This window comes from Gossypium arboreum, chromosome 6 (genome assembly GCF_025698485.1).
Source record: "Gossypium arboreum isolate Shixiya-1 chromosome 6, ASM2569848v2, whole genome shotgun sequence".
Taxonomy (NCBI): domain Eukaryota; kingdom Viridiplantae; phylum Streptophyta; class Magnoliopsida; order Malvales; family Malvaceae; genus Gossypium; species Gossypium arboreum.
The window spans coordinates 91544830-91560948 of NC_069075.1; the positions used below are offsets into that span (position 1 = coordinate 91544830).

General features: G+C 37.5%; 1 long non-coding RNA gene across 1 annotated transcript; it reads right to left on the reverse strand.

The window, feature by feature from the left end:
• Positions 1-8676: 8676 nt before the first annotated feature.
• Positions 8677-13086, reverse strand: LOC128294101 (uncharacterized). Its single transcript, XR_008284358.1, has 3 exons — positions 12929-13086; positions 9719-9760; positions 8677-8826 (listed from the first exon to the last, which is right to left on the reverse strand). It is a non-coding gene; the product is annotated as an uncharacterized LOC128294101 (long non-coding RNA).
• Between the last annotated feature and the right edge of the window lie 3033 nt (positions 13087-16119).

The window sequence follows — 16119 nt, forward strand, 5'->3', positions numbered from 1 at the left end:
ACCCAAGTAGGGAGGCATCACTATAGATGACAAACTCTTTGCACGATTAATTTGCACTAAAATTAGAGCTTCAGTCAAATAAGTTTTCAGTTGATCAAAACTTTTCGACATTTTCCGTCCATTCAAACTTAACATCTTTTGAAGTAGCCGCCATAGGTGTGGCTATCATCGAGAAACCTTTACAAACCGTCGGTAGTGTAAGCAAGTCCCAAAACGCTCCGAACCTCGGTAATATTTCTCGGAGGCTTCCAGTTAAGTATGGCTGAAATTTTGCTCGGTCGACTCGAATACCGATCTGAGATACCACATGACCCAAGAAGCTAACCTCTCTTAACCGAACTCACACTTCTGAACTTAGCATATAGCCGCTTATCCGTAAAATTTGCAACACTAATCTCGGTGTTCAGCATGTTCGGTCTCATCTCTTGAATAGACCAAGATGTCATCAATGAACACAACTACGAACCGGTCCAAATCATCGAAGATCCGATTCATCAAATCCATAAATACCATAGGGGCATTAGTGAGCCCGAGCGGCATCACTAAGAACTTCGTAGTGACCGTACCTCGTTAAAGCGGTTTTGGGTACATCAGAATCTCGAATCCAGAATCGATAATAACCCGATCTCAAATCTATCTTTGAAAACACTGAGACTCCCTTTAGTTGATCAAACAAATCATCAATACTGCAGTAGCGGATATTTATTCTTTATCGTCACTTTATTCGGTGACGATAGTCAATGCACAACCTCATGGTTCCGTCCTTCTTTTCACAAACAATCTTTGGTGCACCCAAGGTGAGAAACTTGGTCGGCGAAACCTCTATCCGTCAATTCTTGCAACCGAGCTTTCAACTCTTTTAACTCGGTTGGTGCCATACGATCTGAGCTATCGAAATCGGTGTAGTCCGGTACAAGCTCAATACCAAACTCTATCTCCGAATAGGTGGCAAACCGGTAATTCTTGGGAAAAACATCCGGTATTCACAAACCACCGGCACAGGTTCGGGTTTTATTTCTAACTCCTTATCATCAAGTACATACGTAAGGTATGCTTCGCACCCCTTTCTTACATATTTCTAGGCCAACATTGATGATATTACAGCTGGCAACCCCTTTAAGTCCGTAGACTCAACTCAGATCATCTCGTTATTTGTGCACCTCAAATCCATAGTCTTGCTTTTGCAATTCACAACCGCATCATGCACGGTCAACCAATCCAAACCAAGAATAACATCAAATTCATCAAGCGGCAAAAGCATCAAGTCCGCGGGAAAGCAGAACCTCGAATTACTAGGGACATTTCTTACACACTTTGTCGACAAGCACGTAACGACCCAAGGGACTTGACACCCGAATTACGAACTCAGTAGACTCAATAGGTAAAGTCTTACTGGATGCTAAGGTTTCGCATATATAAGAATGAGTAGAACCAGGGTCAATCAAAGCAATCACATTAGTATCAAAGAGAGTAAAAGTATCGGTAATAACATCTGGCGACGAAGCATCCTCGCGTGCGCGTATAGCATAAGCCCTAGCAGGAGCGCGAGCCTCAGATTTGGTCATAGCATCTCTAGATCCTCTCTGACCACCACTAACATTGCTCGTATTTCTAGATGGTCTACCTCGAGCAGTGGTAGCACCCGATTTCCCACTCTGATTTACATTCTGTTCAGATAACCTCGGGCAATCTTTAATGAAGTGGTCAACTGATCCGCACTTGTAACAGGAGCGGTCATGGAATCTACAACTCCCGAATGCCATTTACCACAATCACGGCACTCCGCTCTGTCTCGACGATCATTTCCAACACTAGCGATCGAAGTGACTCGTGTGCTCACAGGGGGTCGATCGCGATCTCGTCTAGAAAAGCCCGAAGTGTCTCTAGATCGGCCTAGATCATCTCTAAATTTCTTCGATGACTGTTGAAAGGGTTTTCTCGATGATCTCTTACGAAACTCCTTTGCCCCCACATCAGCTTTCCTTTTCTCTTTACTGAGCTCCTCGGCTTTGCAAGCTCGCTCGACAAGCACCACAAATTCTCGGATTTCTAAAATGCCAACATACAACTTTATATCATCATTCAGTCCATCTTGAGCGTTTACATCGACTTCTAAAGAAATGCATTCTCGAGCGTACCGGCTAAGCCCCACAAATTTTCGTTCACGATCGGTAACCGACATGGAACCTTGTTTGAGTTCAAGAAATTCCTTCCGTTTTTGGTCAATGAATCTCTAACTGATATACTTTTTCCGAAACTCGGTTTGAAAAAACTCCCAAGTTACTTGCTCTCTAGGCACAATAGAAGTCAGTGTATTCCACCAATAGTAGGCAGAATCACGTAGCAAGGAGATAGTACACTTTAGGAACTCATCGGGTGTGCAAGATAGCTCGTCGAGTACGCGGATAGTGTTGTCCAACCAAAATTTAGCTTGCTCGGCATCATCACCGTCTGTAGCTTTAAATTGATAGCCCGTGTTTTGATTACATCAGCTGGGGCTTATTTGATCTTATTTGGTCGATTCTGGGAGGTATTGTAGGTCTTGAGGGTGGTACTAGTCGGGAATGGAGGTTGTGGAGCAGTAGTATTAATTGAATGTATTGGTTGAACCAATCATTCATCACGCTATAGAAAGCTTGTCTAGCTTCATCATTGGATTACTAGCAATAGGTTGAGAGTCCGTCGAGCTGTCCCTTGTGCGGGAAGCAGCGCTACACTCTCAAGATCATCACTCTTGCTTTCGATCGGGATCGGGATCCATTACTATAAATAAGCACATTTGCAAATGTAAATCACCACACTATCAAATAATCACATAAAATGGCATGTATAGCTAAACCCAACGCATTACGGTAGTCCTAGAATCGACTAAACCGGGCTCTGATACCAATTTAATTGTAACACCCCGTACCCGAGACCGTGGCCGGAGTCGAACACGAGGTGCTAATAGACATAATATATTTATTTTCACAGTCCATTTAAAAATTTCCAGACAGTTGGCTAACTGTGTCACTGTTACCTTAAAAATCATATCTTGAGTTCCACAACATGAAAATCAGTTTCGTGATTTTTCCCTGAAACTAGACTCATATATACATCTACAAAGTTTTTTCTAGAATTTTTGGTGTATCCAATTAGTACAGTTTATTAGTTAAAGTCTCCCATGTTACAGGGATCGACTACACTGACCTTCGCGCATTACGACTTGTATATCTCCCTGTACAGGTCTTCAATACTGATGTCGTTTGTTTCTATAGAAACTAGACTCAAATAGGAATCTATAAATATATGGCATGAATCCTAATTATCTCCGGTTAATTTATAGTGAATTTCCAAAGTCGGAATAGGGAATCCAGAAACTGTTCTGGCCCTATTTCACGAAAACCTAAATATCTCTTAACATACAACACATATGATCGTTTCATTTCTTCCATATGAAAGTAGATTCAGTAAGGTTCATTTAAATAATTTATTCACTATTTAATTCCATTTCTACTATTTTTAGTGATTTTTCACATCCACATCGCTGCTGCTGACAGCATCTGCCTTTAAGGTAGACTTTACCTATCTCATAGTTTCCATGATTCAATTAGCCCTTTTTGCATACATAGCACAAAGTATAATCATGATTAACCATTCCAATGGCTAATCGTTTCCAAACAATTTCCATACCTCTTAGTGATCAACATACAAAACGATTATAGTACTATGCTAAAAGCATTATATAAGCCATTTTCGCATGGCTATCCAAATTTACACAAAATCCATGGGTACATGACCAACAACAAAAGGGTAGCCCTATACATGCCATTTCAAAGTTCAACCAAATTTGTACCAAAGGGGCTTTGATAGTGTGGGAGACTTCGACTTCCAAAAATCCTGAGTCCGATGGTGACGAGCCAAAATCTATAAAACAGAGAAACAAAGAAGCGGAGTAAGCAATTTATGCTTAGTAAGTTTTGAGCAAGGGATTCAAAGCACAACAAAAGCATAGCATTCATATAGCTAAGCGGATAATTTCATATGCACAAATTCTCAATATCATACTTACTTCACATTACCAACCCTTATGTTCATACACAAAAGATCAACTTAGCCAAAGGCGGTAGCTCATTTATCGATTCGGCGAATCTGATTTGTGAGGATCAACTAATTCAAGCACACACGAAACATACCTCATCATTTGGGATTTTACGAGCGTATTAATTTAAATTTTACAGCAAGATCGCTCATTCCCAAATCAAGCATCTTGAGGTTTAGCGGATATAACCACTCGCACAAGGCCTTGGTCTTAGCAGGATATGGTCACTAGCATAAATGCCTTGGGACTTAGCCGGATATAGTCGCTAGCACAAATGCCTTCGGATCTTAGTCCGGATGTAGTCGCTAGCACAAAAGCCTTGGGACTTAGCAGGATATGATTCGAGTAACCATGCACATATATCAATAAATCATGACACATTCATATTTCATTTTCATTACCAAAGCTCAAACACAAGACACTTATCACATTTACAATTTCGGCTCAATAGCCACATACAAGAGCATGATTTTGATTTACTTAAGACATAATCTAACCGAATCATAATTTAAGTTCCATTACTCGAAAACTTACCTCGGATGTTGTCGAGCGACTCGATGGCTATTCGACCACTTTTTCCTTCCCTTTATCGGATTTAGTTCCCTTTGCTCTTGAGCTTAATTTAACAAATAAATTGATTTAATCATTTGAGCATCGAAAAAGGAACTCAAGGTACTTAGCCCACATATATTCATTAGACATTAAAGTCACATATGTACGGAATCATGAATCAAACTCAACACATTAGTTAATACTCTCCTTAGCTGAATTTTCTAAGTCAAGATAAAGCCTTCAATATGCTTACCTATGGCCGAACAACACATCAACCTCTGTACTCATTCATGTGGCCGATTATGCATGTCTATGTTGAGGCCAATTATATACTCAATACCACACACAAATGGCATACCTTTTACTAACTAATGCATTACATATTATAACTCAATACGCATCCATCATGTACTCCATAACCAAAACACCATCATATGTAAGTATATACCTTGAGATATTGTATATGTCATACCAATACGTCATGTGCAAACATATGTATATATATATATATGTGCAAGAGCCAAATCTCAAAGTTGATTATAACTAAACATGAACATAAATCCAAAACACCAATCTTACCTACCATGCAATAAGCATAAATCATACTTATGGATATACCATGGCCGAATACATCACAACACCATACCATTTCAATTTTGGTCATGGTTAAATAAAGAACTTAATGTCTCACTCAAAAATGCTAAAAAGAAAATCCAAGAGTCATCAATCCACCATCACATGTATCATTATCAAGCTTCGTATTTAGCATGCAATGGCATTAACACAAAATCCACCTTGGCCGAATATCATCCCCATGACATAGCAAAGATTTGAACCATAGGCTAATTAGAACTCAAGCTAGCAACTAAAAACATGCATGAATCTCATGGCACAACCTCAAACATACCTTAATCTAGATACAAGTATGGCCAAACCTCTTCCTAATCCTCTTCCAAACCAAACATGAAGCAAGAACTCCTTCCTTCTTCCTTAGAATTTTCGGCCAAAAGAAATGAAAAAGGATGAACAAATTTTTTTTTCTCTTTTCTTCAACTCACGGCAACGGGGGGGGACACTCACACATATTCTTTCTTTTTCTTTTTTTTCCATTTCTTTATTACCCATACTCCTTCTTTTATTTTTCCTAACATACCTCACTAACATAACATGTTTGTGACATGTTTCCACTCATAGCATGGCCGGCCACTACTAATTAGGGGGGGAAATTTGACATGCAAGTCCTCCCTTTTGATTGCATGCACTACTAGATCCTTATAGATTAGCCTATCACATTTCAAAAGTGTCACACAGGTCCTACTAACTGAATTCACATACAATCGACTAAATCGAAGCTTGAAATTTTCACACATTCATAATTACATATTCTAGACAATAAATATTACGTTCAAACATTTCGGTGACTCGGTTTAGCGGTCCCGAAACCACTTCCCGGCTAGGGTCAATTTTGGGCTGTCACATTAGTAATCCAATTGTAGGCGGTTCGTGTGTGGATCTCGTCAGCATATCGTCGCAAACAGGTGTGTAACTAACACCCTCTTATAGACTAGATCGGCAAAAGCCGAAAAGCCAGTATTTTGAGATCTTGCGAGTGTGCTAATACTCATGAGATTAATAGTTTGATGTATATGGTAAATTAAAGTGATAAGACTGCGAGTGCGCGATTAGTGCATTTCGATGTTTTGGGCTTAATGGGCCAAAAGCGAGATAATGAATATGGGCCCAAGTTAGTGAAAAGCGGTAAGTGTTTACGATTGTACGTAAATGGCTATGTTATGTATGAAAACCTTAAGAATAGTGAAATTACTTAAACACCCTATGTATGCAAAATTACCATTATACCCCGGGTTTTTTTTTGAAAAGCATGATGTTACATTTACGTATCGTATGCCATGACATATTATTTATGTTGCATGGGGACATAGGTTATATTATGGAGGAAGCGTCCTGATGGCTATGCCACAAATATCTGATCTGGTGGCTCTGCCACGATTATCTGATCTGGTGGCTCTGCCACGATTATCTGATCTGGTGGCTCTGCCACGATTATCTGATCTGATGGCTCTGCCACATATATCTGTTCTGGTGGCTCTGCCACGATTATCTGTATCTAGTGACTCTGTCACATTATCTGTTCTGGCAGCCATGCTGCATATTTCTGTGGTGTGTAGCGGTTGGGTGGGTCGAGTAGCCTCCACACATGGTGTAAGGCTGGTACGGGGGTGTTATGGATGAACCTGGGTTGGGTTTACGCATAAACATGTAATATCATTACGTTACATTATGGGCCTATGGGCCTATGGGCTTTATTGCAATTACATTGGGGCTAAGGCCAACTTATTCTATTTCGTGGTTTGGTGATATAGGCCATGGTTGGGTTAATTTACACCTGAGTTTCCCAAACTCACCTCTTTATTTTCATCCACGCAGTAATCCCCAACCATAGTGGGCTTGGAGTCGTGAGGGAATTGGAGTGGCCACCGATTCGAAAGTTTGATTTACTTACGGTGAACTGGACATCCTTTTATTTACATTTGAAGTTTTAGGTTTTAAATGTAATAAGGCCGCTTAATTATTTTGATGGTTTTAATATGTATTACTAAGATAGGTATTACTTATTTTAGCTGTTGAAATTGGATAGCTTTAGGTAGCGTTTTCAAAAACTACAATTGATTTCAAAATAACACGACAACAAGCAAAGCTTCCTCAATGAAAGTATTTTCCAAAATTAATCACTTTTCCTAAAATGACTTAATCAAATCGGTTTCCTAGAAATATCCATGACGTTAAGGTGTGGCAATGGCGGTATGCATGTCTAGGATTGGATCCGAAGGAGCTTGGTACTTAAGCGATCGATGGACTCACCACCTCTTTCCGATTTCCTACGGTGCACTGACTTCCATTCACTTTAACCTATAATGAAATTATCTTTTAAAACACTAAGTAAGTTTTTCTGGATCAACAATATAAAATGTTTTGAACACTTCGATGTGGCATGTCAGATCCAGTCATAACGTCTGGGCCGAGTTTGGGGTGTTACAACCATCATGAGACTCCACTTCCGTTGCTGATGGTACCGGTGCATCTGCCGCCGAGATATGTCCCGAAGATGAAGATACCGCTCGAGCCCTTCCTCGGCCACGTCCACGGCTTCTTCCACGAGTAGCTCTTGTACTCATATCGTATTATCTGTTTACGAATTTTATGCATTAACTTAGTATTCCAGTGATTATTACAGATGTTTTATGAATCAGACAGTAATTCAAAGTTTGTTTTCGCAGAATCGAAGTCTAGCTACAGTTTCAATCTCTTATCAGATTTTCCTATGGTTTCAGTATCATCCTATCTAAAGTGTCCTAGTAGGGTTTCAGTACAGACAGATAATTCAGGAAAATATTTAGAAAAATTCAGAATACTTACAGACTTGAGCCGGAGATTCAGAATGCCACCTTCTAAAGATCTAAATTTTGAAAATCGAGTTTTTCGCATTCTTTATAAAATTTTCGCTTTCGAAAATCTTTATTTTTGTAAACTCATTCCACAGCCGAGTTGTTGCAACCTAGGCTCTGATACCACTAAATGTAACACCCCAAACCCGGCCCAGACGTTATGCCGGATCCGACATGCCACATCAAAGCGTTCAAAACATTTTATATTGTTGATCCAGAAAAACTTACTTAGTGTTTTAAAAGATAATTTCATTATAGGTTAAAGTGAATGGAAGTGTGCACCGGTAGGAAGCCGAAAAGGGTGGTGAGTCCATCTGATTGCTTAAGTACCAAGCTCCTTCGGATCCAATCCTGAACATGCATCTGCCATTGCCACACCTTAACGTCATGGATATTTCTAGGAAACCGATTTGATTAAGTCATTTTAGGAAAAGTGATTAATTTTGGAAAATACTTTCATTGCGGAAGCTTTGCTTGTTGTCGTGTTGTTTTTGAAAACGCGCCCTAAAGCTATCCAATTTCAACAGTTAAAATAAGTAATACCTATCTTAGTAATACATATTAAAACCATCAAAATTAATTAAGCGGCCTTATTACATTTAAAAACCCAAAACTTCAAACGTAAATAAAAGGATGTCCAGTTCACCAGAAGAAAATCAAACTTTCAGAACGGGTGGCCACTCCGAATTCCCTCACAGCTTCAAGCCCACTATGGTTGGGGATTACCTACGTGGATGAAAATAAAAGGGGTGAGTTTGGGGAAACTTAGTGTGTAAATTAACCCAACTATAGCCTATATCAGCTCAAACCACAGAAATAGAATAAGTTGGCCTTAGCCCAGAACAGAATTCAGAATAAAGCCCATAGGCCCATAATAGAACAGAACAGATATTACATGTTTATGCAAAAACCCAACCATATCCAACCGTATACACCCCCGTACCAACCTTACACTGTGTGGGGAGACAACTCGACTCACCAAACCGCTACACACCATAGAATTTGCAGCATGGCTGCCAGAACAGATAATGTGACAGAGTCACCAGATACAGATAATCGTGGCAGAGCCACCAGAACAGATATATGTGGCGAGCCACCAGATCGAATAATCGTGGCGAGCCACCGATCAGATATATGTGGCGAGCCACCAGATCGAATATTTGTGGCATAGCCACCGGACGCTTCCTCCATAATATAACCCATGTCCCCATGCAACAGAAATAATATGTCATGGCATACGTATACAGAAACAGAACATCATGCTTTTCAGAAAAAAATAACCCTAGGGGTATAATGGTAATTTTGCAAACTTAGGGGTGTTCAAGTAATTTCACTATTCTTAAGGTTTTCATACATAACATAGCCATTTATGTATGATCAGAAACACTTACCGCGTTTTCTTACCAACATGGGCCCCTTGGCCCATTATCCCGTTTTTGGCCTATTAAGCCCAAAAACATCGAAATGCACGGAATCGCGCACTCTACAGTCTTATCACTTTAATTTACCATATACATCAAACTATTAATCTCATGAGCATTAGCACACTCACAAGATCTCAAAATACCGGCTTTTCGGCTTTGCCGATCTAGTCTATAAGTGGGTGTTAGTTACACACCTGTTTGCAACGATATGCTGACGAGATCCACACACGAACCGCCTACAATTGGATTACTAACACGTTAATCTAACTATTCAAATACAAACTATATATTAACCCCTTACAATATTCGGCCAACCACACCTACAGATCAGAGTAAGCTTATAAGAAATCAATAAGCAACTCATTAACAAATTTTTGTCAATGTTTACCACATAATCATAATTTCACTGCAAGTTGTCTTCCTGAGCAACACTCACTAAATCATTTATAACTGGAGCTACGAAACTCCAAATCAAGTGCCGTTAATTTTCCCTGAAAATAGACTCATATATCTTCTATCCATAAAATTTTTAGAATTTTTTGTTTGGCCAATCAATACCAGATTTTTATTAGAGTTTCCCATGTTTCACTGTTTGACTAATCTGACCACTCTTCATTACGAATCAAATTTCTCATTGTACAGAATTCAAAATATGTTCTCGTTTATTTCATTTGAAACTACACTCAACAAGATTTAATTACATCATTTATCCAGCTTCTAATACATCTCCCACAATTTATGGTGATTTTCCAAAGTCACGTTACTACTGCTGTCCCAAGCAGATTTATTACCAAATCACTCTTTCACACACCTATCTTGCATGCATGTTATTTAAACATGTATATCACCAATCAATCATCCCATATCTATGAGTTTACTTAAGTATAATCTCCATTTCATCATTTTAAAGCACAACATGTTAGCCGATTTTTTTTCCCTTAGCATTTAAGGCACATGCTGTAGCACCCCAAACCCGGCCCAGAAGTTATGGCCGGATCCAGCATGCCACATCAAAAATGTAAAAAAAAAAATTCCATTCTAAGTCCAGAAAATCGTACTTGATGTTCAAAAGATTAATTCATTAAGGGTTAAAGTGAATGGAAGCTGTGCACCAGGTAGGAAACCGGAAAAGAGGTGGTGAGTCCATCGGACTGCTTAAGTACCAAGCACCCTTCGGATCCAATCCTAGACATGCATACCACCATTGCCACACCTTAACGTCATGGATATTTCTAGGAAACCGATTTGATTAAGTCATTTTTAGGAAAAGTGATTAATTTTGGAAAATACTTTCATTGCAGAAGCTTTGCTTGTTGTCGTGTTATTTTGAAATCAATTGTTGTTTTTGAAAACGCGCCCTAAAGCTATCCAATTTCAACAGTTAAAATAAGTAATACCTATCTTAGTAATACATATTAAAACCATCAAAAATAATTAAGCGGCCTTATTACATTTAAAACCCAAAACTTCAAACGTAAATAAAAGGATGTTGAGTTCACGGAAGAAAATCAAACTTTCGAGCGGTGGCCACTCGAATTCCCTCACGACTCCAAGCCCACTATGGTTGGGGATTACCTGCGTGGATGAAAATAAAAGGGGTGAGTTTGGGGAAACTCAGTGTGTAAATTAATCCAACCATAGTCTATATCAGCTCAAACCACAGAAATAGAATAAGTTGGCCTTAGCCCAGAACAGAATTCAAAATAAAGCCCATAGGCCCATAACAGAACAGAACAGATATTATATGTTTATGTAGAAACCCAACCATATCCAACCGTATACACCCCCGTACCAACCTTACACCGTGTGGGGAGACAACTCGACCCACCCAACCGCTACACACCACGAATTTGCAGCATGGCTGCGAGCGAATAATGTGTGAGTCACCAGATCTGAGATAATCGTGGCGAGCCACCGAATAGATATATGTGGCGAGCCACCGGATCGAATATTTGTGGCATAGCCACCGTAACGCTTCCTCCATAATATAACCCATGTCCCCATGCAACAGATATATAATCATGGAATACATCATACGTAATCGATCGTCATGCTTTTCGGTCAAAATTAACCCTAGGGGTATAACGGTAATTTTACACCTAGGGGTATAACAAATAATTTTCCATACATAGGGTATTATAGTAATTTAGCTACTTTTAGCGTTTTCATGCATATCCTAACTATTTACGTACTATCGAACACTTACCGCAAGATACTTCTCGAATTGGGCCGTTGGCCCATGAACCCAATCTTTGGCCCATTAAGCCCAAATTATCAAAATGTACTAAATTGCGCGTATTGCGGTTTATTACTTTAGATTACCAAATATACAAACCCAACTATTTTACGAGCATTCGCTTTTCTGCAAATTCCCAAAATACCAACTTTTGGCATTTCGCTTTCGGCTTTTGCCAATCTAGTCTATGAGAGGGTGTCGGTTACACACCTATTTGCGACGATATCTTGTGAGATCCACACACGAACCGCCTACAATTGGATTACTAACACGTTAATCTAACTATTCAAATACAAACTACGTATTAACCCTTTACAATATTCGGCCAACCACACCTACAGATCATAGTAAGCTTATAAGAAATCAATAAGCAACTCATTAACAATTTTTTTGTCAATGTTTACCACATAATCAAAATTTCACTGCAAGCTGTCTTCCTGAGCAACAGTCACTAAATCATTTATAACTGGAGCTACGAAACTCCAAATCAAGTGTCGTTAATTTTCCCTGAAAATAGACTCATATATCTTCTATCCATAAAAGTTTCAGAATTTTTGGTTTAGCCAATCAATACCAGATTTTTCTCAAACTTTCCCATGTTTCACTGTTTGAATAATCTGGCCACTCTTCATTACGAATCAAATTTCTCATTGTACAGAATTCAAAATATGTTCTAGTTTATTCCATTTGAAACTAGACTCATTAAGCTTTAATTACATAATTTATGCAGCTTCTAACTCATCTCCCACAATTTATGGTGATTTTCCAAAGTCACGTTACTGCTGCTGTCCCAAGCAGATTTATTACCAAATCACTCTTTCACACATAACTTGCATGCATGTTATTTAAACATGTATATCACCAATCAATCATCACATATCTATGATTTTACTTAAGTATAATCTTCATCTCATCATTTTAAAGCACAACATGTTAGCCGATTTTTCCCTTTAGCATCTAAGGCACATGCATGTTCATTTGTATGGCTCAACTTCACCTATCTTCCATTTTTCATCAAAAGAACATGAAACAACAACCATTTCCTTCATTTTAATTCATGACCAAATGCTCACAACACAACCAAAAACCAAAATATGCTTCAAGAGTTAAGGTATAATCAAGAAGAACTCATGAACATCAAGATAGAAGCAAACTACCATGAACTTACCTTCAATTCTCTTCCCCAAGTGACCGAGCATTCAAGAGCTTTCTCCTCTCCTTTCTCTTCTCTAACTTTCAGCTATGATGAACAAAGATGGACAAAACTTTGTTCTTTTCACCCCTTTTTCTTTTAATAAAACTTCATATTTCATCCATTTAATTCTTTAACACAAAAGACATGAAATTCTTATCATGAAACATTTACCTAACCCATTATCATGAAACATTTACCTAACCCATTATCATGGAACATTTACCTAACCTATTATCATTGAACATTTACCTAACCTATTATCAATTTGTACCATAAATTATGGATATCAAGTGTACATTTTGTCTACAACAACATGATGGCTGGCCACTTCATGTAAAATGGGAGGTTTGTCATGCAAATCCTCCTATTTTGCACTCCTATTTATTTGGCCACTTCAATTTAGCCTATAGCATTTTCAAACATTTTCACATAGGTCCTATTTCATAATTTCACCCCCTTAACTAAAATTAACTAAAATTGTCGGGTTCTATCTTAAGTTTGGGCTTTCTAGAGGCCCACTAGCATAATTAAACCTATGCCAACATTCACAGAATTCCCAAAAATTGGGGCGTTACACATGCATGCTCATTTGTTTGGCTCAACTTCACCTATCTTCCATTTTTCATCAAAAGAACATGAAACACCAACCATTTCCTTCATTTTAATTCATGACCAAATGCTCACAACACAACCAAAAACCAAAATATGCTTCAAGAGTTAAGGTAGAATCAAGAAGAACCCATAAACATCAAAATAGAAGCAAAGTACCAAGAACTTACCTTCAATTTTCCTCTTCCTAGTGACCGAATATTCAAGGGTTTCCTCCCCTATTTGCTCTCTCTCTCAAATTCGACTATGAAGAACAAAGAATGAACCAAAAAAACCTTCCTTTACTTCCTTTTGTTATTCTTATCACTCAACATTTAATGACACATAAATGAAATACTAATATTTGTGCCATACTCATGCCATAGTTCCAATAAAAATGCCCATAATGCTTATCATGCCCATCATGGAACATTTTCCTAACCCATTATTAATTTTTAACAATTTGTACCATAAATTATTAATATCAAGTGCACATATTGTCTACCACCAACATGATGACCAGCCACTACATGTAAAATGGGAGGTTTGACATGCAAATCCTCCTATTTTGTACTCCTATTTATTTGGCCACCACAAATTAGCCTATAGCATTTTCAAACATTTTCACATAGGTCCTATTTCATAATTTCACACCCTTTTTCTTATGGAACAAAAATTAACTAAAATTATCGGGTTCTATCTTAAGCTTGGGCCTCCTAGAGGCCCACAAACATAATTAAACCTATGCCAATATTCACAGAATTCCTAAAAATTGGGGCGTTACAAGGATTTCAAAAACGTGAAAATCATTAAAAACGGGGCAAGAACGGACATACTATGGAGCTTGAAAAGCTTAAACAAAACCCTAGCCATGGTGGTCTTCAAAATTTCTGCCAAGGGGTTGAAGGTGACCAAAATTTGGCTTTTATTTTGTTTATTTAAACATTTAACTACTAAATTTTATCATACTATGGTAAAAATTACATTTTTACCCCTAAATTTTATCATATTTAGACTTTTACCCCTAGGCTTGCAAAATAATTTTCATTCAATTTATTTTCACTTTAAGCCTAGCTGAACCACTTTCATAACTATAAAAACCCACAATTTCCACTAAATCACACTTTTATGACAAATTTTATAACTTTTACAAATTAGTCCTTTTTAGCATTTTCATTGAAAATCACTTAGCAAAAGCTGTTTCTCCAACCATAAACATGCATAATCTACCATTAAACATCAAAATACACAAATTTATAACATAGTTCAAACCCTAGACCTCCATCATAACTCAAATAAATGGTAGAAATAGGTAGATCATGTTACAAGGATTTCAAAAACGTGAAAATCATTAAAAACGGTGCAAGAACGGACTTACTATGGAGCTTGAAAAGCTTAAACAAAACCCTAGCCTTGGTGGTCTTCAAAATTTCTGCCAAGGGGTTGAAGGTGACCAAAATTTGGCTTTTATTTTGTTTATTTAAACATTTAACTACTAAATTTTATCATACTATGGTAAAAATTACATTTTTACCCCTAAATTTTATCATATTTAGACTTTTACCCCTAGGCTTGCAAAATAATTTTCATTCAATTTATTTTCACCTTAAGCCTAGCCGAACCACTTTCATAACTATAAAACCCACAATTTCCACTAAATCATTCTTTTATGACAAATTTGATAACTTTTACAAATTAGTCCTTTTTAGCATTTTCATTAAAAATCACTTAGCAAAAGTTGTTTCTCGAGCCATAAACATGCATAATCTACCATAAAACATCAAAATGCACAAATTTATAACATAGTTCAAACCCTAGACTTTCATCATAACTCAAATAAATGGTAGAAATAGGTAGATCATGTTAGAAGGATTTCAAAAACGTGAAAATCATTAAAAACAGAGCAAGAATGGACTTACTATGGAGCTTGGAAAGCTTAAACAAAACTCTAGCCATGGTGGTCTTCAAAATTTCGGCCAAGGGGTTGAAGATGACCAAAATTTGGCTTTTATTTTGTTTATTTAAACATTTAATTACTAAATTTTATCATACTATGTCAAAAATTACATTTTTGCCCCTAAATTTTATCATATTTAAACTTTTATCCCTATGCTTGTAAAATAATTTCATTCAATTTATTTTCACCTTAAGCCTAGCGAAATCACTTTCATAACTATAAAAACCCACAATTTCCACTAAATCACACTTTTATGAAAAATTTTATAACTTTCACAAGTTAGTCTTTTTTAGCATTTTCATTGAAAATCACTTAGCAAAAGTTGTTTCTCCAACCATAAACATGCATAATCTACCATTAAACATCAAAATACACAAATTTATAACATAGTTCAAACCCTAGACCTTCATCATAACTCAAATAAATGGTAGAAATAGGTAGATCATGTTAGAAGGATTTCAAAAACGTGAAAATCATTAAAAACAGAGCAAGAACGGACTTACTATGGAGCTTAGAAAACTTAAACAAAACCCTAGCAATGGTGGTCTTCAAAATTTCGGCCAAGGTGTTGAAGATGACCAAAATTTGGCTTTAATTTTGTTTATTTAAACATTTAATT